Source organism: Siphateles boraxobius, unplaced genomic scaffold, assembly GCF_051911475.1.
Source record: "Siphateles boraxobius isolate OS27281-9 unplaced genomic scaffold, OSU_SipBor_1 52, whole genome shotgun sequence".
In the NCBI taxonomy this organism is placed as follows: Eukaryota; Metazoa; Chordata; class Actinopteri; order Cypriniformes; family Leuciscidae; genus Siphateles; species Siphateles boraxobius.
This window is the reverse complement of record NW_027509164.1, coordinates 170792-191652: the sequence shown is the minus strand read 5'-3', so window position 1 is coordinate 191652 and position 20861 is coordinate 170792. Positions and strand designations below refer to the sequence as shown.

General features: G+C 47.4%; 8 non-coding genes and 2 pseudogenes across 8 annotated transcripts; all 10 read left to right on the top strand.

Moving 5' to 3' along the window:
- The first annotated feature begins 402 nt into the window (after positions 1-402).
- On the top strand, positions 403-593 carry LOC143713662 (U2 spliceosomal RNA). The gene has a single exon (XR_013195214.1). It is a non-coding gene; the product is annotated as a U2 spliceosomal RNA (small nuclear RNA).
- Positions 594-1027: 434 nt separating this feature from the next.
- LOC143713775 (U1 spliceosomal RNA) lies at positions 1028-1191 on the top strand. Its single transcript, XR_013195277.1, has one exon. It is a non-coding gene; the product is annotated as a U1 spliceosomal RNA (small nuclear RNA).
- A 6595-nt stretch (positions 1192-7786) lies between these two features.
- On the top strand, positions 7787-7963 carry LOC143713759 (U2 spliceosomal RNA; annotated as a pseudogene).
- Positions 7964-8397: 434 nt separating this feature from the next.
- LOC143713763 (U1 spliceosomal RNA) lies at positions 8398-8561 on the top strand. The gene has a single exon (XR_013195275.1). It is a non-coding gene; the product is annotated as a U1 spliceosomal RNA (small nuclear RNA).
- A 1128-nt stretch (positions 8562-9689) lies between these two features.
- On the top strand, positions 9690-9880 carry LOC143713661 (U2 spliceosomal RNA). Its single transcript, XR_013195213.1, has one exon. It is a non-coding gene; the product is annotated as a U2 spliceosomal RNA (small nuclear RNA).
- A 434-nt stretch (positions 9881-10314) lies between these two features.
- On the top strand, positions 10315-10478 carry LOC143713749 (U1 spliceosomal RNA). Its single transcript, XR_013195273.1, has one exon. It is a non-coding gene; the product is annotated as a U1 spliceosomal RNA (small nuclear RNA).
- Positions 10479-17073: 6595 nt separating this feature from the next.
- LOC143713745 (U2 spliceosomal RNA) lies at positions 17074-17250 on the top strand (annotated as a pseudogene).
- Positions 17251-17684: 434 nt separating this feature from the next.
- LOC143713737 (U1 spliceosomal RNA) lies at positions 17685-17848 on the top strand. The gene has a single exon (XR_013195271.1). It is a non-coding gene; the product is annotated as a U1 spliceosomal RNA (small nuclear RNA).
- Positions 17849-18977: 1129 nt separating this feature from the next.
- On the top strand, positions 18978-19168 carry LOC143713660 (U2 spliceosomal RNA). The gene has a single exon (XR_013195212.1). It is a non-coding gene; the product is annotated as a U2 spliceosomal RNA (small nuclear RNA).
- A 434-nt stretch (positions 19169-19602) lies between these two features.
- On the top strand, positions 19603-19766 carry LOC143713726 (U1 spliceosomal RNA). Its single transcript, XR_013195270.1, has one exon. It is a non-coding gene; the product is annotated as a U1 spliceosomal RNA (small nuclear RNA).
- Positions 19767-20861: the final 1095 nt, after the last annotated feature.

Here is a 20861-nt window from a genome sequence, read left to right as displayed (position 1 = left end):
GTGATGTAAGACACTTGGGTCTGCGACGGACGGTTCAGGAGTTACGAGGCATTTCGTACTTCTGATCGCTGCAGCGCCACCTTGGGGCCGATTGGGCCGAGCCTTGGTGATGTTGTAGACCGGGCGGGTACTACCATCCCTCAAGAGTTTCAAGTCTCTTCGACGTACGCTTTGGTCTGCCCGCTCACTTTTAGGGCAGAATGTTTGTTGGTCCAAAATCCCAGGTTGCACTCCAAAGTGTCGTGTTGTGCGCTCTGCTGTGATCCATTTTCGGTGTCAACAGTCAAGCTGAGCTTGTATTGCTGTGAGCTGAGCTTGTTTGCTGGCGACCTTTAGACCCTCTCGCCACGGCCCAGGTGGGCGTGGCCTTTGACGGCTCCCCCGCCTCTGCGTCATTGTGTCATCGCTTCTCGGCCTTTTGGCTAAGATCAAGTGTAGTATCTGTTCTTATCAGTTTAATATCTGATACGTGCCCTACCCGGGCACCATATATTAAATTGATTTTTGGAACTGGGAGATGGAAGAGGGGCTTGCTCCGTCCACTCCACGCATCGACCCGGTATTGCAGTACTTCTGGGAACGGTGCACCCCCAAAAACTGTGTTCAATGAAAGAGATGTTTTAGTCTTGTGTGGCAGCAGGTGTTAATGGAAGTAACGTATATTGCTGTGTATGGGTGCTTTAAAGGTGTTGTAGGTGATCATATGCTATACAGGTAATGGTGGTGTGAGAGGGAAAAAAAAACAACAACTCTGTTCTTATCTCGTTTAACATCTGATTCGTCCACTATCCGGTGACCGCGTATGAAATTGATTTTTGGCTCATGGATCCGGAGCATGAAAACAACATCATCCACAACAACAACAGCAAAAGAGCCCGACTCTGCAGGTTTTTGATGTCTCTCTCTTATCTCTTGGAGTTTTTACGAATGAGCTGATGAGTTGAATCAGGTGTGTGTTTGATTGTCCGACCGTTGGTGAGGATTGCGGAGAGGGACACGGTGCCTCTGACGGGAGGCCTGGGAATTCATACTTACCTGGCAGGGGAGACACCATGATCAGGAAGGTGGTTCACCCAGGGCGAGGCTCGGCCATTGCACTCCGGTTGTGCTGACCCCTGCGAATTCCCCAAATGTGGGAATCTCGACTGCATAATTTATGGTAGTGGGGGACTGCGTTCGCGCTCTCCCCTGGACACACTGGTTAAAAGAGCAGATTGTTCGAGTTCCTCTTCTTCTGGTAGTTAACGACCTAGGAAGTCCAGAGAATTGAACTGCAGTGGTTGATCGAGAGATGTAAAACTCTCAACCTAGGACCAGTCTGCAAAAGTAGGGCTGTTTTTTAGTTTTTTTTTTCATCATTCTTCAAATAATCTCCATTATTCAACCAGCGCTTTTATTGGCAGCAGTGGTCCTAGAAGCAAAGTTGTTCCGAATGAGGAGTTCTATCATGTGGTATGAATACCTTGTGCATGTGTGAAAAATCACCTGACATACAGTCGCCTATGGCCGTATTCATGTTGTTGTTTTTACTGTTTACAGCGCCACCAAGTGGCCAGTCGCCACATCCCTTTTCACCTGAGCACAGGCTGAGCCCGTGCACAGGTGTACCGACTTGGGTGTAATTGTCTCATTCCGTTGGAGAGTTATGGCCATTTAAGTAAAGCCCGCCTCGCCCACTCCCAACGTTTTGGCGTCCCGTCGCCAACGTGAATCGAAATTCCGACTTTTTTCCCCATCGCTGTCGGCAATCAGACTCCAGGGAATCTTTCTGCACCGGTTTGGGTCAGATCGGGCGAAAGACCTAGGACTAGTGTGCAAAAGTAGCTTTTTCACAAAATCCCAAATACCCGAAAATCTCGCCAGCGCAACCATCGAATCCGAGGCCTGCGTCTTGTTCGGCCCGAGCCAAGGATTCCGGTGATGTAAGACACTTGGGTCTGCGACGGACGGTTCAGGAGTTACGAGGCATTTCGTACTTCTGATCGCTGCAGCGCCACCTTGGGGCCGAGCCTTGGTGATGTTGTAGACCGGGCGGGTACTACCATCCCTCAAGAGTTTCAAGTCTCTTCGACGTACGCTTTGGTCTGCCCGCTCACTTTTAGGGCAGAATGTTTGTTGGTCCAAAATCCCAGGTTGCACTCCAAAGTGTCGTGTTGTGCGCTCTGCTGTGATCCATTTTCGGTGTCAACAGTCAAGCTGAGCTTGTATTGCTGTGAGCTGAGCTTGTTTGCTGGCGACCTTTAGACCCTCTCGCCACGGCCCAGGTGGGCGTGGCCTTTGACGGCTCCCCCGCCTCTGCGTCATTGTGTCATCGCTTCTCGGCCTTTTGGCTAAGATCAAGTGTCTGGTCCTAAGGTAGAGACAGCGATCGCCTCTTGTTGGACTTGGTCTCGTGTGTTGCTTGTCACACGGGACACACACCCTTCAGGAGGTACATTGACAAGCGGCTTTTAATTGACGACTCGTTCTACGAGGAATCTTCTGGTTTTAAGGTAAGCAGGTTTTAATTTATTTATTGTATATTTATTGTTGGGTTTTAGCCGCAGCAGGCTAGTGGTGCCTCCAACATGTCGGCTGCTCGTGCCGGCATGAGGAGGCACCACAGCGTGCGTTTTAAATTTAAACCAAAAGAGGATGGCACTCTCCGGGTCATGTCCAGGCTGGACTTTTCTAGGAAGTGCATCCAACAGTTACTCGGTTTTAAGGTTGTGGACATAAACTGCCTGTTGACTCTGCCCCTGAATCATGGCTTTGATGTAAGTTTTGCTTCTGCTTCCTTGCTAAGTACTTTTTGGACTCGATTTGAAATGTGTAAAGCCAATTTCTCCATGTTCACTGTGGAAAAACTGACTGATAATTCACTGAAAGTTGTGATTGTCAGGATGTTTAATGAAACAGTTAGTGGAGAAGATATTTCTGTATGGTTGGCAAGATATTGCTCTATTCGTGGACAACCAGTCAAGGTTTTAGATGAAGACGGTATCTGGAGCTGTGCGTGGAGAGTGCCCATTAAACAATGGGCAGATCCCAACAGCTACCATGGCCTGAGTCAAATACCTTCTATGATTGTGTTGGGAGAGAATAGAGGCTACATCCATTACCAAGGGATGCCCAAGCTATGCCGCAAGTGTGGCAAACTTGGACATCTCGCCGAGGCATGCCAAGAAGTAGTGTGTAGGAAGTGCAGAGAAATTGGGCACATTTTTGAAGAGTGCCAAAATGGCAGAAAGTGCAACCTCTGTGGAGAATCATCCCATCTCTACAGAGACTGCCCTAAAAGTTTTGCCAACAAGTTAAAAAGCAACAAAATGGCCGCCCCACCCAAAGAACAAACAATTGAGGAGGCGGGCCCCGAGGTTTCGGCGGGAAATTCAAACCCCCAGCCAGCCTCAGGGATTGGACAGGAAGGAGGAAGTGGGGCGGCCACAGGGGCGGAGTCAATTCTGGCAGTTGGTGAGGGGGAGGAAGCCAATCCTCAAAATGAAATTGAAAAAGAAGACAGTATGGAGGATGAAGAGGAGGAAATGGCTTCCTCCCTAGTAACCGTGTCTGAGGTTAGTGTGTCCACGAGTGGGAGTGAAACAGATGTTTCGCTCCCCAATGCTCAAGTGCAGAAAAGAACTGCGAGATCTCCTCTGGTTCAAACAGAGGAGAAAAAGCTGCGGGTAGCGCATCGGCTAGATAGTTCCCCCATGGAAGATCTAGACCGTATGTGGCCCGCAGAATCTCCTAATGAAGTCTCTTTTCTGCATTTCAAGCTAAGAACATCATCGCCAAAGGATTCGCAAGAGGCCTTCTCTGCGAGCCCTGAGGCGTCAAGCACTTGCCCCCCTGATCCCAGCTCATCTGGGGAAAAGGGAAGGCAAGTGCAACAAGAAATAACATGATTTTAATTATATCTCTGTAGTCCCTTGGTTGCTTTTAAATGTCTCACACCCTTTTAACCATACTGCTCATGGCTCTCACTATCTCCACAATCAATGTGAGAAGTGTGAAGAGCAATATACGAGCACAGAGTGTGTTATCCTTTTTAAAATCTTTTAAGTCAGATGTGTTTTTATTGCAAGAATGTGGTCTGCCTTTTTTAACAAATTACAGGAAGTGGGAGACGATTTGGACCCCAGGACTTTCCATCTGGAGTGGGTCCAATTTTAACAAAAATGACGGTGTTGCTATTTTAATAAAAAATCCCCATGTTTTGGTGAAGGGCAGCACTGTGGTGAGGGATGGGCGGGCAATTTTAGCTAATCTGACTTTTTTAGGTAAGGATTTTAACATTTTAAATGTGTATGGTTTTACAGGTAAAAACAACAGGTATGAGCTTTTAGAAGACCTGCAGCCCCACATGCTCGGGAGGGCTCCCCTAGTGGTAGCAGGGGATTTTAATTGTGTTTTATCAAGACAGGATAGAAAGAGGGTAGGAGAGGATTTTAAGGTCGACAAGACATCGGTTTTATTACAAAATATAGTCAAAGATTTTAAGTTAGTTGACTGCTTTAAAACAATGCATCAAAGAGAGGAGGGCTTCACCTGGTTCAGTGGTGATGGCGCCAGAGCCTCTCGAATTGACTATGTTTTTACAAGGGACTGCCCGCCGACCGATGCTACATTGAGCCCCCTCTTCTTTTCTGATCACATGATGCTCTCCTGCACCCTTTCACTACCCACGGGTGTGACCGTAGGGGGAGGGCTGTGGAAGCTGAACTGCTCCCTATTAGAGGATGAGGAAGTGATTAGTGAATATAGGGAGCAGTTCAGCCAATGGCAGACCCTCCAAGACTTTTTCGACTCACGTGCACAGTGGTGGGAGATGGTGAAACAAAGGACAGGACGGTTTTTTAAACAAATTGGAAAAGAAAAAAAGAATAAAGAAAAAAGACGCATGATGGGGCTGCAAAAAAGACTGCAGAGATATTTTAATCTTTTAAACAGTGGATTGGATTTTACAGAAGAAATTAAAGAAGTAAAGAAAGAAATGTCAGATTTGTCCGAAACAAAGACTAAAGGTGTCATTTTAAGATGTAAGGAGAGAGAAATAGAAGAAGGGGAAAAGTGTACTAGATATTTTTTTAAAAAGACAATAACACGGGGAGGGTCAATTAATACTTTAAAAACTTTTACAGGTGGGGAGGTAAATACAACAGATCTGATTTTAGGGGAAATTGAAAGTTTTTACAATAATTTATACAGCACTAAAGAGGTACACAATGGCATCTTAGAGGAAGTTTTAGGGTTTTTAGACAAAAAGGTAAAGAGTCCAGATGTGCTTTTATCCCAAGATTTTACTCTTTTAGAAATGCACAAAGCGCTAAAAGGTTTTAAAAAGGGGAAGTCCCCAGGCTTGGATGGACTCCCCTTTGAGTTTTATCTGACTTTCTGGGACATTTTAGCACACGACTTATTGACAGTTTTTAAAGAACTTGAGACTCTTGACAGACTTCCAGACAGCTTTAGAGTAGGGATAGTTACATTACTATACAAAAAAGGGGACAAGACTGACCTGAGAAACTGGCGACCAATCACTCTTTTAAATTATGATTGTAAACTTTTTAGTAAGATTTTAGCTACACGTATGTCGACTGTTTTAGAGGACGTAATCCACCTGGATCAAGCATGCGCTGTGCCCGGCAGGAAGATCACGGACAGCCTGGTACTGATCAGAGACGCCATCTGTTTTGCGAGAGACAGAAACATTCGGCTAGTAGTCCTAAATTTAGATTTCGAAAAAGCCTTTGATCGCGTCTCGCACCAGTACCTGTTCCAGGTACTGGAAAAAATGGGGTTTCCTGGGAGGTTTATAGCCTGGGTGGGACTGCTGTACAACGATCTGTCTAGCAGAATTTTGGTTAACGGGCATTTATCCAAAGCTGTAAAACTCTACAGCGGCGTCCGTCAGGGGTGTCCTTTATCTCCCCTTCTGTATGTGGCTTGTATTGAGCCACTGGCACAAATCTTGAGAAGGGATAAATGGATTAAAGGACTAGACATCCCAGGGACTGGTGGACTGACGGCGACCTGTGTTTTATATATGGATGACGTGACCCTTTTAGCGACTGACCTTTTATCAGTACGAAGAGCAATGGACTTGACTGACTGGTACGGTCGGGCCTCGGGCGCCAAGCTCAATAGGAGTAAGTCCGAGGCCCAGCTCTTCGGGCCGTGGGGGAACGTGGACACAGTTGGACTAGATTTGGATTTTAAAGACAATGATTTGAAAATTTTAGGTGTAAAATTTGACAGAGAGGGTGGAGGACAAGGAAACTGGACTGACATGTTAGGGAAAGTCAGGCAAAGACTGGGCTTTTGGGGACTGAGACAATTGACGTTTGAAGGCAAGATTTTAATTTTTAAAGCTGTGATTTTACCACTGATTTTACTTGTCTGTTCTGTTTTTAGTCCCCCAAGACGATTCCTGGCCAACCTGGAGAGGGCGGTATTTTATTTCCTGTGGGGGTCCAAGTGGGAACGACTAAAGAGGGAGGTCGTCAAAAAGAAAAAAGAGAATGGCGGGAAAGGCCTCCCAGACCCCCACCTGTTTTTAGGCAGCCGCTTTGCCGCCCTCCACATCCAGTACGCACTGACCCCATCCAGAGAACACAAGACAGCAGCCATGACCCGATTCTGGATGGGGTCATACCTAAGAACTTTGAAAATTTTACCCATTGATCTTAAAAGTCCTGTGTCTTTTAATTTGTCAAAAGAGCATAGTTTTATTAAGAAATTTTTAAAGAAATATCTTTTAGAGACAAATGATGCCACCATTTTAACTAACCATAAGTCTCTTATCTCTCTTGTGCAGGATCGAGAATCGGTGAGCCCGGTTCCAGGCCTCACACTAGGTGAGGCCAAAGATGTTTGGAGGAACGCAGCCCACCCAGCTCTCCAGAACAGGCTTAAAGACTTGTCGTGGATGGTGGCTCATGAGATCCTCCCGGTCAGGGCGGTTATGCACTCCAGAGGCATGGCCAAAAACTCCACCTGCCCACGGTCCGGATGTGGTTCCCCGGAGACCGTTCGACATCTGCTCTGGGAGTGCGGCGAAGCGCGGGACCTGTGGGCCAAGACCGGCCCCCTGTTTTTCCCGTGCCTGCCAGCGGGTGGGGCCCAGGTGGACTACAAGCTCGCCATCCTGGGGGTGGGTCAGGGCTTGAAGGAGCTGACACAACCAAAATTTTCCTCGCTCTGGCTCACCCTAAACGTGATTAAGGATGCCATCTGGGTCACCAGAAATCTGCTGGTGGGGAAACGCGTGACGGTCCCCCTCCGCGCGTGCGAGCAGAAAATAAGATCAACGCTGCAGGGTGGGCCGCACGTCGTTATTCGGATGGGGGGGCCGGGGTCACACGTAGAAGGTCCCGGCCGCCACCGACCCTGGCCGCCCGTAGATGCACCCTCACCACACCGGCTACGGGAACAGCGGGCCAGCGGGCCGGAGGAGAGGGGATCTCCGCTGGGCACCAGAAGCGGGGAGTCTGGGGCCTGTTCTGGAGACCTGGAGTGAATGGACAATCTTGATAGGGACTCACCCTCGATCCTGTACAAGAGATGTTTTATTTGGCATATTTTATTGTTTTATTGTTTTATATTTGCATTCCTATTTTATTTTAATCCATTTTACCTTTACTTTAAAACAACACACAACATACATGGACTTTTACACAACACATCAACATAACTGATTTTTAACTGTAACTTATGTCCTTTTTGTTGTTTTAAGATATGTGCAAAAATGTGATTTTATAAGGAAAAAATGGATATTGAAAGAATGGAATGAAACAATGTGACAATAAACTTTTTTCGAAAGAAAAAATCTGTTCTTATCAGTTTAATATCTGATACGTGCCCTACCCGGGCACCATATATTAAATTGATTTTTGGAACTGGGAGATGGAAGAGGGGCTTGCTCCGTCCACTCCACGCATCGACCCGGTATTGCAGTACTTCTGGGAACGGTGCACCCCCAAAAACTGTGTTCAATGAAAGAGATGTTTTAGTCTTGTGTGGCAGCAGGTGTTAATGGAAGTAACGTATATTGCTGTGTATGGGTGCTTTAAAGGTGTTGTAGGTGATCATATGCTATACAGGTAATGGTGGTGTGAGAGGGAAAAAAAAACAACAACTCTGTTCTTATCTCGTTTAACATCTGATTCGTCCACTATCCGGTGGCCGCGTATGAAATTGATTTTTGGCTCATGGATCCGGAGCATGAAAACAACATCATCCACAACAACAACAGCAAAAGAGCCCGACTCTGCAGGTTTTTGATGTCTCTCTCTTATCTCTTGGAGTTTTTACGAATGAGCTGATGAGTTGAATCAGGTGTGTGTTTGATTGTCCGACCGTTGGTGAGGATTGCGGAGAGGGACACGGTGCCTCTGACGGGAGGCCTGGGAATTCATACTTACCTGGCAGGGGAGACACCATGATCAGGAAGGTGGTTCACCCAGGGCGAGGCTCGGCCATTGCACTCCGGTTGTGCTGACCCCTGCGAATTCCCCAAATGTGGGAATCTCGACTGCATAATTTATGGTAGTGGGGGACTGCGTTCGCGCTCTCCCCTGGACACACTGGTTAAAAGAGCAGATTGTTCGAGTTCCTCTTCTTCTGGTAGTTAACGACCTAGGAAGTCCAGGGAATTGAACTGCAGTGGTTGATCGAGAGATGTAAAACTCTCAACCTAGGACCAGTCTGCAAAAGTAGGGCTGTTTTTTAGTTTTTTTTTTCATCATTCTTCAAATAATCTCCATTATTCAACCAGCGCTTTTATTGGCAGCAGTGGTCCTAGAAGCAAAGTTGTTCCGAATGAGGAGTTCTATCATGTGGTATGAATACCTTGTGCATGTGTGAAAAATCACCTGACATACAGTCGCCTATGGCCGTATTCATGTTGTTGTTTTTACTGTTTACAGCGCCACCAAGTGGCCAGTCGCCACATCCCTTTTCACCTGAGCACAGGCTGAGCCCGTGCACAGGTGTACCGACTTGGGTGTAATTGTCTCATTCCGTTGGAGAGTTATGGCCATTTAAGTAAAGCCCGCCTCGCCCACTCCCAACGTTTTGGCGTCCCGTCGCCAACGTGAATCGAAATTCCGACTTTTTTCCCCATCGCTGTCGGCAATCAGACTCCAGGGAATCTTTCTGCACCGGTTTGGGTCAGATCGGGCGAAAGACCTAGGACTAGTGTGCAAAAGTAGCTTTTTCACAAAATCCCAAATACCCGAAAATCTCGCCAGCGCAACCATCGAATCCGAGGCCTGCGTCTTGTTCGGCCCGAGCCAAGGATTCCGGTGATGTAAGACACTTGGGTCTGCGACGGACGGTTCAGGAGTTACGAGGCATTTCGTACTTCTGATCGCTGCAGCGCCACCTTGGGGCCGATTGGGCCGAGCCTTGGTGATGTTGTAGACCGGGCGGGTACTACCATCCCTCAAGAGTTTCAAGTCTCTTCGACGTACGCTTTGGTCTGCCCGCTCACTTTTAGGGCAGAATGTTTGTTGGTCCAAAATCCCAGGTTGCACTCCAAAGTGTCGTGTTGTGCGCTCTGCTGTGATCCATTTTCGGTGTCAACAGTCAAGCTGAGCTTGTATTGCTGTGAGCTGAGCTTGTTTGCTGGCGACCTTTAGACCCTCTCGCCACGGCCCAGGTGGGCGTGGCCTTTGACGGCTCCCCCGCCTCTGCGTCATTGTGTCATCGCTTCTCGGCCTTTTGGCTAAGATCAAGTGTAGTATCTGTTCTTATCAGTTTAATATCTGATACGTGCCCTACCCGGGCACCATATATTAAATTGATTTTTGGAACTGGGAGATGGAAGAGGGGCTTGCTCCGTCCACTCCACGCATCGACCCGGTATTGCAGTACTTCTGGGAACGGTGCACCCCCAAAAACTGTGTTCAATGAAAGAGATGTTTTAGTCTTGTGTGGCAGCAGGTGTTAATGGAAGTAACGTATATTGCTGTGTATGGGTGCTTTAAAGGTGTTGTAGGTGATCATATGCTATACAGGTAATGGTGGTGTGAGAGGGAAAAAAAAACAACAACTCTGTTCTTATCTCGTTTAACATCTGATTCGTCCACTATCCGGTGACCGCGTATGAAATTGATTTTTGGCTCATGGATCCGGAGCATGAAAACAACATCATCCACAACAACAACAGCAAAAGAGCCCGACTCTGCAGGTTTTTGATGTCTCTCTCTTATCTCTTGGAGTTTTTACGAATGAGCTGATGAGTTGAATCAGGTGTGTGTTTGATTGTCCGACCGTTGGTGAGGATTGCGGAGAGGGACACGGTGCCTCTGACGGGAGGCCTGGGAATTCATACTTACCTGGCAGGGGAGACACCATGATCAGGAAGGTGGTTCACCCAGGGCGAGGCTCGGCCATTGCACTCCGGTTGTGCTGACCCCTGCGAATTCCCCAAATGTGGGAATCTCGACTGCATAATTTATGGTAGTGGGGGACTGCGTTCGCGCTCTCCCCTGGACACACTGGTTAAAAGAGCAGATTGTTCGAGTTCCTCTTCTTCTGGTAGTTAACGACCTAGGAAGTCCAGAGAATTGAACTGCAGTGGTTGATCGAGAGATGTAAAACTCTCAACCTAGGACCAGTCTGCAAAAGTAGGGCTGTTTTTTAGTTTTTTTTTTCATCATTCTTCAAATAATCTCCATTATTCAACCAGCGCTTTTATTGGCAGCAGTGGTCCTAGAAGCAAAGTTGTTCCGAATGAGGAGTTCTATCATGTGGTATGAATACCTTGTGCATGTGTGAAAAATCACCTGACATACAGTCGCCTATGGCCGTATTCATGTTGTTGTTTTTACTGTTTACAGCGCCACCAAGTGGCCAGTCGCCACATCCCTTTTCACCTGAGCACAGGCTGAGCCCGTGCACAGGTGTACCGACTTGGGTGTAATTGTCTCATTCCGTTGGAGAGTTATGGCCATTTAAGTAAAGCCCGCCTCGCCCACTCCCAACGTTTTGGCGTCCCGTCGCCAACGTGTATCGAAATTCCGACTTTTTTCCCCATCGCTGTCGGCAATCAGACTCCAGGGAATCTTTCTGCACCGGTTTGGGTCAGATCGGGCGAAAGACCTAGGACTAGTGTGCAAAAGTAGCTTTTTCACAAAATCCCAAATACCCGAAAATCTCGCCAGCGCAACCATCAAATCCGAGGCCTGCGTCTTGTTCGGCCCGAGCCAAGGATTCCGGTGATGTAAGACACTTGGGTCTGCGACGGACGGTTCAGGAGTTACGAGGCATTTCGTACTTCTGATCGCTGCAGCGCCACCTTGGGGCCGATTGGGCCGAGCCTTGGTGATGTTGTAGACCGGGCGGGTACTACCATCCCTCAAGAGTTTCAAGTCTCTACGACGTACGCTTTGGTCTGCCCGCTCACTTTTAGGGCAGAATGTTTGTTGGTCCAAAATCCCAGGTTGCACTCCAAAGTGTCGTGTTGTGCGCTCTGCTGTGATCCATTTTCGGTGTCAACAGTCAAGCTGAGCTTGTATTGCTGTGAGCTGAGCTTGTTTGCTGGCGACCTTTAGACCCTCTCGCCACGGCCCAGGTGGGCGTGGCCTTTGACGGCTCCCCCGCCTCTGCGTCATTGTGTCATCGCTTCTCGGCCTTTTGGCTAAGATCAAGTGTCTGGTCCTAGGGTAGAGACAGCGATCGCCTCTTGGAGGTTTTTCCGGCTTGGGTCCTTCAGTGACTTGAGCCCCAAACTTTTGAGAGGTACATTGATCCAGCTGCTTTTATTCCGGTTCTGTTTTAAGGTAAGACCTTTTTATCTATTTATTTATTTATTTATTGTTTTTTAAAGTTTTAGGCTGTTGGTGTCTCCACCATGTCGGCTGCCCGTGCCGGCATGAGGAGGCACCACAGCGTGCGTTTTTTATTCAAAGAAGTTGAGGGGAAGCTCCTGGGGATGTCACGTCTTGACTTCTCCAGGAAGCTGATCCAAAAAACTCTAAATTTTAAACCTGATGATCTGAATTGCATCGTGACTCTGCCCCTGAACAAAGGATTTGATGTTAGTTTTAGAGCGGTTTCCCACCTGAATGATTTCTGGCACAGATTTGAAGTAGCTAAATCCCAGCTGTCCATGTTTACTGTTGAAAAGCTCTCTGACAACACACTTAAAACTGTGATTGTTAGAATGTTTAATGAGACAGTGACTGGGGAGGACATTTGTGTCTGGCTGGGCAGATTTTGCACAGTTCGAAGCCAGCCAGTCAAGGTTTTAGATGAGGATGGTATTTGGACATGCTCCTGGCGAATTCCCATTAAACAATGGGAAGACGCTGGGGGCTACCAGGGCCTGAAGCATCTGCCTTCTATGATTGTGTTGGGTGAGAACAGAGGCTACATTCACTACCAGGGTATGCCCAAATTATGTAGAAAATGTGGAAAGTTTGGGCACTTAGCTGAAGCATGCCAGTAAATGATATGTGGGAAATGCAGAGAAATTGGTCATACTTTTGAAGAGTGTACCAATGGCAGGCGGTGCAACCTCTGTGGGGAGTCATCCCATCTCTACAGAGATTGCCCTAAAAGTTTTGCCAACAAACTGAAAGGCAACAAAATGGCCGCCCCACATGTGGAACAAACAAAAGAGCAAAGGAAGGAGGAGGCGGTCCCTGAGGTTTTGGCGGGAAATTCTATTTCCCAGCCAGCCTCAGGGAGTGGGCAGGAGGAAGGAAGTGGGGCGGCCACAGGGGCGGAGTCAAGTTTTAACAGCGAACAGAGTGAGGAAGCCGTTCCCCAACAAGAGAGAAGTGAAAACAAAATGGAGGAGGAGGAGGAGGATGCAACGGCTTCCTCACTCTACACCGTATCGGAGGTTAGTGTGGTGGATAGTGGGGGTGAATCCGAGGGTTCACTCCCCAATGCTCAGGTGCAAAAAAGGTCTGCGAGATCTCCTCTGCATCAAACAGAGGAGAAAAGGCTGCGGGCATCGCATCGGCTAGATAGTTCCTCTTCGTTAGATCTAGACCGTATGTGGCCTGCAGAATCTCCCAATGAAGTCTCCTTTTTGCACGTTAAGCTTAGAACATCGTCACCGAAGGAGCCACAAGAGGTTCTCTCTGTGGACTCTGAGGCGGCGAGCATTTGCCCTCCTGATCCCAGTTTTTCTGGGGAAAAGGAGAAGCAAGTGCTACATGACATAACATGATTTTAATGTAACTTTCTGCAGTCTTTTGGTTTTATCCTTCTATTAATGCTTGTATTTTTAACCATACTGCTCATGGCCCTCACTATCTCTACAATCAATGTGAGAAGTGTGAGGTCTACTTTGCGAGCACAGAGTGTGTTATCCTTTTTAAAAACTTTTAAGTCAGATGTGTTTTTATTGCAAGAATGTGGTTTGCCCTTTTTAACAAATTACAGGAAGTGGGAGGAGATTTGGACCCCAGGATTTTCCATTTGGAGTGGGTCCAATTTTAACAAAAATGACGGTGTTGCTATTTTAATAAAAAATCCCCATGTTTTGGTGAAGGGCAGCACTGTGGTGAGGGACGGGCGGGCAATTTTAGCAAATCTGACTTTTTTAGGTAAGGATCTTAACATTTTAAATATGTATGGTTTTACTGAAAAAAATAACAGGTATGAGCTTTTAGAAGACTTGCAACCCCACATGCTAGGCAGGGCTCCCCTAGTGGTAGCAGGGGATTTTAATTGTGTATTATCAAAAAAGGACAGAAGGAGGGTAGGAGAGGATTTTAAGGTCGACAAGACATCGGTTTTATTACAAAATATAGTCAAAGATTTTAAGTTAGTTGACTGTTTTAAAACAATGCATCAAAGAGAGGAAGGCTTCACCTGGTTCAGTGGTGACGGTGCCAGAGCCTCTCGAATTGACTATATTTTTACCAGGGACCTCCCGCCGACCGATGCTACATTGACCCCCCTCTTTTTTTCCGACCACATGATGCTGTCTTGCACTCTTTCACTCCCCACGGGTGTGACTGCAGGGGGAGGGCTGTGGAAGCTGAACTGTTCCCTATTAGAGGACGAGGAAGTGGTTAGTGAGTATAGGGAGCAGTTCAGCCAATGGCAGACCCTCCAGGACTTTTACGACTCACGTGCACAGTGGTGGGAGATGGTGAAACAAAGGACAGGACGGTTTTTTAAACAAATTGGAAAAGAAAAAAAGAATAAAGAAAAAAGACGCATGATGGGGTTGCAAAAAAGACTGCAGAGATATTTTAACCTTTTAAACAATGGATTGGATTTTACAAATGAAATAAAAGAAGTAAAGAAAGAAATGTCAGATCTGTCTGAAACAAAGAGCAAAGGTGTCATTTTAAGATGTAGAGAAAGGGAGTTAGAGGAAGGAGAGAAGTGTACCAGGTATTTTTTTAAAAAGACAATAGCTCGGGGAGGGTCGATCAATATTTTAAAAACTTTTAGAGGGGGGGAAGTAAATACAACTGACCTGATTTTAGGGGAAATTGAAAGTTTTTACAGTAATTTATACGGCACTAAAGAGGTACACAATGGCATCTTAGAGGAAGTTTTAGGGTTTTTAGATGAAAAAGTTAAGAGTCCAGATGTGCTTTTATCCCAGGATTTTAATCTTTTAGAATTGGAAAAAGCTTTAAAGGGTTTTAAGAAGGGGAAGTCCCCGGGCATGGACGGACTCCCCTTTGAGTTTTATCTGACTTTCTGGGACATTTTAGCACATGACTTACTTACAGTTTTTAAAGAATTTGAGACTCTTGACAGACTTCCAGACAGCTTTAGAGTAGGGATAGTTACATTACTGTACAAAAAAGGAGACAAGACTGACTTGAGAAACTGGCGACCAATCACTCTTTTAAATTATGATTGTAAACTTTTTAGTAAGATTTTAGCTACACGCATGTCGACTGTTTTAGAGGACGTAATCCACCTGGATCAAGCTTGCGCTGTGCCCGGCAGGAAGATCACGGACAGCCTGGTACTGATCAGAGACGCCATCTGTTATGCGAGAGACAGAAACATTAGGCTTGTAGTCCTAAATTTAGACTTTGAAAAAGCTTTTGATCGGGTCTCGCACCAGTACCTCCTTCAGGTACTGCAAAAAATGGGCTTTCCAGAGAGGTTTATAGCTTGGGTGGGACTGCTGTATGAGGGCTTAAGCAGCAAATTTCTTGCAAATGGGCATCTTTCCAAAGCTGTAAATATCCACAGCGGTGTCCGTCAGGGGTGTCCTTTATCTCCCCTTCTGTATGTGGCTTGTATTGAGCCACTGGCACAGATCTTGAGAAGGGATAAATGGATTAAAGGACTAGATATCCCAGGAACTGGTGGACTGACGGCGACCTGCGTTTTATATATGGATGACGTGACCCTTTTAGCGACTGACTTTTTATCAGTACGAAGAGCAATGGACTTGACTGACTGGTACGGTCGGGCCTCGGGCGCCAAGCTTAACAGGAGTAAGTCCGAGGCCCTGCTCTTCGGGCCGTGGGGCGACGTGGACACAGGAGGACTAGATTTGGATTTTAAAGAAAAGGATTTGAAAATTTTAGGAGTAAAATTTGACAGGGAGGGTGGAGGACCAGGAAACTGGACTGACATGTTAGGGAAAGTCAGACAAAGACTGGGCTTTTGGGGACTAAGACAACTGACGTTAGAAGGCAAGATTTTAATTTTTAAAGCAGTGATTTTACCACTAATTTTACTTGTCTGTTCTGTTTTTAGTCCCCCAAGACGATTCCTGGCTAAGTTGGAGAGGGCGGTATTTTATTTCCTGTGGGGGTCCAAGTGGGAACGAATCAAGAGGGAGGTCGTTAAAAAGAAAAAAGAGAATGGCGGGAAAGGCCTCCCAGACCCCCACCTGTTTTTAGGCAGCCGCTTTGCCGCCCTCCATATCCAGTATGCACTGACCCCATCCAGAGAACACAAGACAGCAGCCATGACCCGATTCTGGATGGGGTCATACCTAAGAAGTTTGAAAATTTTACCCATTGACCTTAAAAGTCCAGTGTCTTTTAATTTGTCAAAAGAGCATAGTTTTATTAAGAAATTTTTAAAGAAATATCTTTTAGAAACAAATGATGCCACTGTTTTAACTAATCACAAGTCTCTCGTCTCTCTTGTGCAGGATCGAGAATCGGTGAGTCCAGTTCCAGGCCTCACACTAGGTGAGGCCAAAGACGTTTGGAGGAACGCAGCCCACCCAGCTCTCCAGAACAGGCTTAAGGACCTGTCGTGGATGGTGGCTCATGAGATCCTCCCGGTCAGGGCGGTCATGCACTCCAGAGGCATGGCCAAAAACTCCACCTGCCCACGGTCCGGATGTGGTTCCCCGGAGACCGTTCAACATCTGCTCTGGGAGTGCGGCGCTGCGCGGGACCTGTGGGCCAAGACAGGCCCCCTGTTTTTCCCGTGCCTGCCAGCGGGTGGGGCCCACGTGGACTATAAGCTCGCCATCCTGGGGGTGGGTCAGGGCTTGAAGGAGTTGACACCACCAACGTTTGCCTCGCTCTGGCTCACCCTCAACCACATCAAGGATGCCATCTGGGTCACCAGAAACCTGCTGGTGGGGAAACGCGTGACGGTCCCCCTCCACGCGTGCGAGCAGAGGATAACATCAACGCTGCAGGGTGGGCCGCACGTCGTTATTCGGATGGGGGGGCCGAGGTCACACGGAGAAGGTCCCGGCCGCCACCGTACCTGGCCGCCCGTAGATGCACCCTCACCACTCTGGCTACGGGAACAGCGGGCCAGCGGGCCGGAGGAGAGGGGATCTCCGCTGGGCACTGGAAGCGAGGAGTCTGGGGCCTGTTCTGGAGACCTGGAGTGAATGGACATTCTTGATAGGGACTCACCCTCGATCCTGTACAAGAGATGTTTTATTTGGCATATTTTATTGTTTTATTGTTTTATATTTGCATTCCTATTTTATTTTAATCCATTTTACCTTTACTTTAAAACAACACACAACATACATGGACTTTTACACAACACATCAACATAACTGATTTTTAACTGTAACTTATGTCCTTTTTGTTGTTTTAAGATATGTGCAAAAATGTGATTTTATAAGGAAAAAATGGATATTGAAAGAATGGAATGAAACAATGTGACAATAAACTTTTTTCGAAAGAAAAAAAATCTGTTCTTATCAGTTTAATATCTGATACGTGCCCTACCCGGGCACCATATATTAAATTGATTTTTGGAACTGGGAGATGGAAGAGGGGCTTGCTCCGTCCACTCCACGCATCGACCCGGTATTGCAGTACTTCTGGGAACGGTGCACCCCCAAAAACTGTGTTCAATGAAAGAGATGTTTTAGTCTTGTGTGGCAGCAGGTGTTAATGGAAGTAACGTATATTGCTGTGTATGGGTGCTTTAAAGGTGTTGTAGGTGATCATATGCTATACAGGTAATGGTGGTGTGAGAGGGAAAAAAAAACAACAACTCTGTTCTTATCTCGTTTAACATCTGATTCGTCCACTATCCGGTGGCCGCGTATGAAATTGATTTTTGGCTCATGGATCCGGAGCATGAAAACAACATCATCCACAACAACAACAGCAAAAGAGCCCGACTCTGCAGGTTTTTGATGTCTCTCTCTTATCTCTTGGAGTTTTTACGAATGAGCTGATGAGTTGTATCAGGTGTGTGTTTGATTGTCCGACCGTTGGTGAGGATTGCGGAGAGGGACACGGTGCCTCTGACGGGAGGCCTGGGAATTCATACTTACCTGGCAGGGGAGACACCATGATCAGGAAGGTGGTTCACCCAGGGCGAGGCTCGGCCATTGCACTCCGGTTGTGCTGACCCCTGCGAATTCCCCAAATGTGGGAATCTCGACTGCATAATTTATGGTAGTGGGGGACTGCGTTCGCGCTCTCCCCTGGACACACTGGTTAAAAGAGCAGATTGTTCGAGTTCCTCTTCTTCTGGTAGTTAACGACCTAGGAAGTCCAGAGAATTGAACTGCAGTGGTTGATTGAGAGATGTAAAACTCTCAACCTAGGACCAGTCTGCAAAAGTAGGGCTGTTTTTTAGGGGTTTTTTTTCATCATTCTTCAAATAATCTCCATTATTCAACCAGCGCTTTTATTGGCAGCAGTGGTCCTAGAAGCAAAGTTGTTCCGAATGAGGAGTTCTATCATGTGGTATGAATACCTTGTGCATGTGTGAAAAATCACCTGACATACAGTCGCCTATGGCCGTATTCATGTTGTTGTTTTTACTGTTTACAGCGCCACCAAGTGGCCAGTCGCCACATCCCTTTTCACCTGAGCACAGGCTGAGCCCGTGCACAGGTGTACCGACTTGGGTGTAATTGTCTCATTCCGTTGGAGAGTTATGGCCATTTAAGTAAAGCCCGCCTCGCCCACTCCCAACGTTTTGGCGTCCCGTCGCCAACGTGAATCGAAATTCCGACTTTTTTCCCCATCGCTGTCGGCAATCAGACTCCAGGGAATCTTTCTGCACCGGTTTGGGTCAGATCGGGCGAAAGACCTAGGACTAGTGTGCAAAAGTAGCTTTTTCACAAAATCCCAAATACCCGAAAATCTCGCCAGCGCAACCATCGAATCCGAGGCCTGCGTCTTGTTCGGCCCGAGCCAAGGATTCCGGTGATGTAAGACACTTGGGTCTGCGACGGACGGTTCAGGAGTTACGAGGCATTTCGTACTTCTGATCGCTGCAGCGCCACCTTGGGGCCGATTGGGCCGAGCCTTGGTGATGTTGTAGACCGGGCGGGTACTACCATCCCTCAAGAGTTTCAAGTCTCTTCGACGTACGCTTTGGTCTGCCCGCTCACTTTTAGGGCAGAATGTTTGTTGGTCCAAAATCCCAGGTTGCACTCCAAAGTGTCGTGTTGTGCGCTCTGCTGTGATCCATTTTCGGTGTCAACAGTCAAGCTGAGCTTGTATTGCTGTGAGCTGAGCTTGTTTGCTGGCGACCTTTAGACCCTCTCGCCACGGCCCAGGTGGGCGTGGCCTTTGACGGCTCCCCCGCCTCTGCGTCATTGTGTCATCGCTTCTCGGCCTTTTGGCTAAGATCAAGTGTAGTATCTGTTCTTATCAGTTTAATATCTGATACGTGCCCTACCCGGGCACCATATATTAAATTGATTTTTGGAACTGGGAGATGGAAGAGGGGCTTGCTCCGTCCACTCCACGCATCGACCCGGTATTGCAGTACTTCTGGGAACGGTGCACCCCCAAAAACTGTGTTCAATGAAAGAGATGTTTTAGTCTTGTGTGGCAGCAGGTGTTAATGGAAGTAACGTATATTGCTGTGTATGGGTGCTTTAAAGGTGTTGTAGGTGATCATATGCTATACAGGTAATGGTGGTGTGAGAGGGAAAAAAAAACAACAACTCTGTTCTTATCTCGTTTAACATCTGATTCGTCCACTATCCGGTGACCGCGTATGAAATTGATTTTTGGCTCATGGATCCGGAGCATGAAAACAACATCATCCACAACAACAACAGCAAAAGAGCCCGACTCTGCAGGTTTTTGATGTCTCTCTCTTATCTCTTGGAGTTTTTACGAATGAGCTGATGAGTTGAATCAGGTGTGTGTTTGATTGTCCGACCGTTGGTGAGGATTGCGGAGAGGGACACGGTGCCTCTGACGGGAGGCCTGGGAATTCATACTTACCTGGCAGGGGAGACACCATGATCAGGAAGGTGGTTCACCCAGGGCGAGGCTCGGCCATTGCACTCCGGTTGTGCTGACCCCTGCGAATTCCCCAAATGTGGGAATCTCGACTGCATAATTTATGGTAGTGGGGGACTGCGTTCGCGCTCTCCCCTGGACACACTGGTTAAAAGAGCAGATTGTTCGAGTTCCTCTTCTTCTGGTAGTTAACGACCTAGGAAGTCCAGAGAATTGAACTGCAGTGGTTGATCGAGAGATGTAAAACTCTCAACCTAGGACCAGTCTGCAAAAGTAGGGCTGTTTTTTAGTTTTTTTTTTCATCATTCTTCAAATAATCTCCATTATTCAACCAGCGCTTTTATTGGCAGCAGTGGTCCTAGAAGCAAAGTTGTTCCGAATGAGGAGTTCTATCATGTGGTATGAATACCTTGTGCATGTGTGAAAAATCACCTGACATACAGTCGCCTATGGCCGTATTCATGTTGTTGTTTTTACTGTTTACAGCGCCACCAAGTGGCCAGTCGCCACATCCCTTTTCACCTGAGCACAGGCTGAGCCCGTGCACAGGTGTACCGACTTGGGTGTAATTGTCTCATTCCGTTGGAGAGTTATGGCCATTTAAGTAAAGCCCGCCTCGCCCACTCCCAACGTTTTGGCGTCCCGTCGCCAACGTGAATCGAAATTCCGACTTTTTTCCCCATCGCTGTCGGCAATCAGACTCCAGGGAATCTTTCTGCACCGGTTTGGGTCAGATCGGGCGAAAGACCTAGGACTAGTGTGCAAAAGTAGCTTTTTCACAAAATCCCAAATACCCGAAAATCTCGCCAGCGCAACCATCGAATCCGAGGCCTGCGTCTTGTTCGGCCCGAGCCAAGGATTCCGGTGATGTAAGACACTTGGGTCTGCGACGGACGGTTCAGGAGTTACGAGGCATTTCGTACTTCTGATCGCTGCAGCGCCACCTTGGGGCCGAGCCTTGGTGATGTTGTAGACCGGGCGGGTACTACCATCCCTCAAGAGTTTCAAGTCTCTTCGACGTACGCTTTGGTCTGCCCGCTCACTTTTAGGGCAGAATGTTTGTTGGTCCAAAATCCCAGGTTGCACTCCAAAGTGTCGTGTTGTGCGCTCTGCTGTGATCCATTTTCGGTGTCAACAGTCAAGCTGAGCTTGTATTGCTGTGAGCTGAGCTTGTTTGCTGGCGACCTTTAGACCCTCTCGCCACGGCCCAGGTGGGCGTGGCCTTTGACGGCT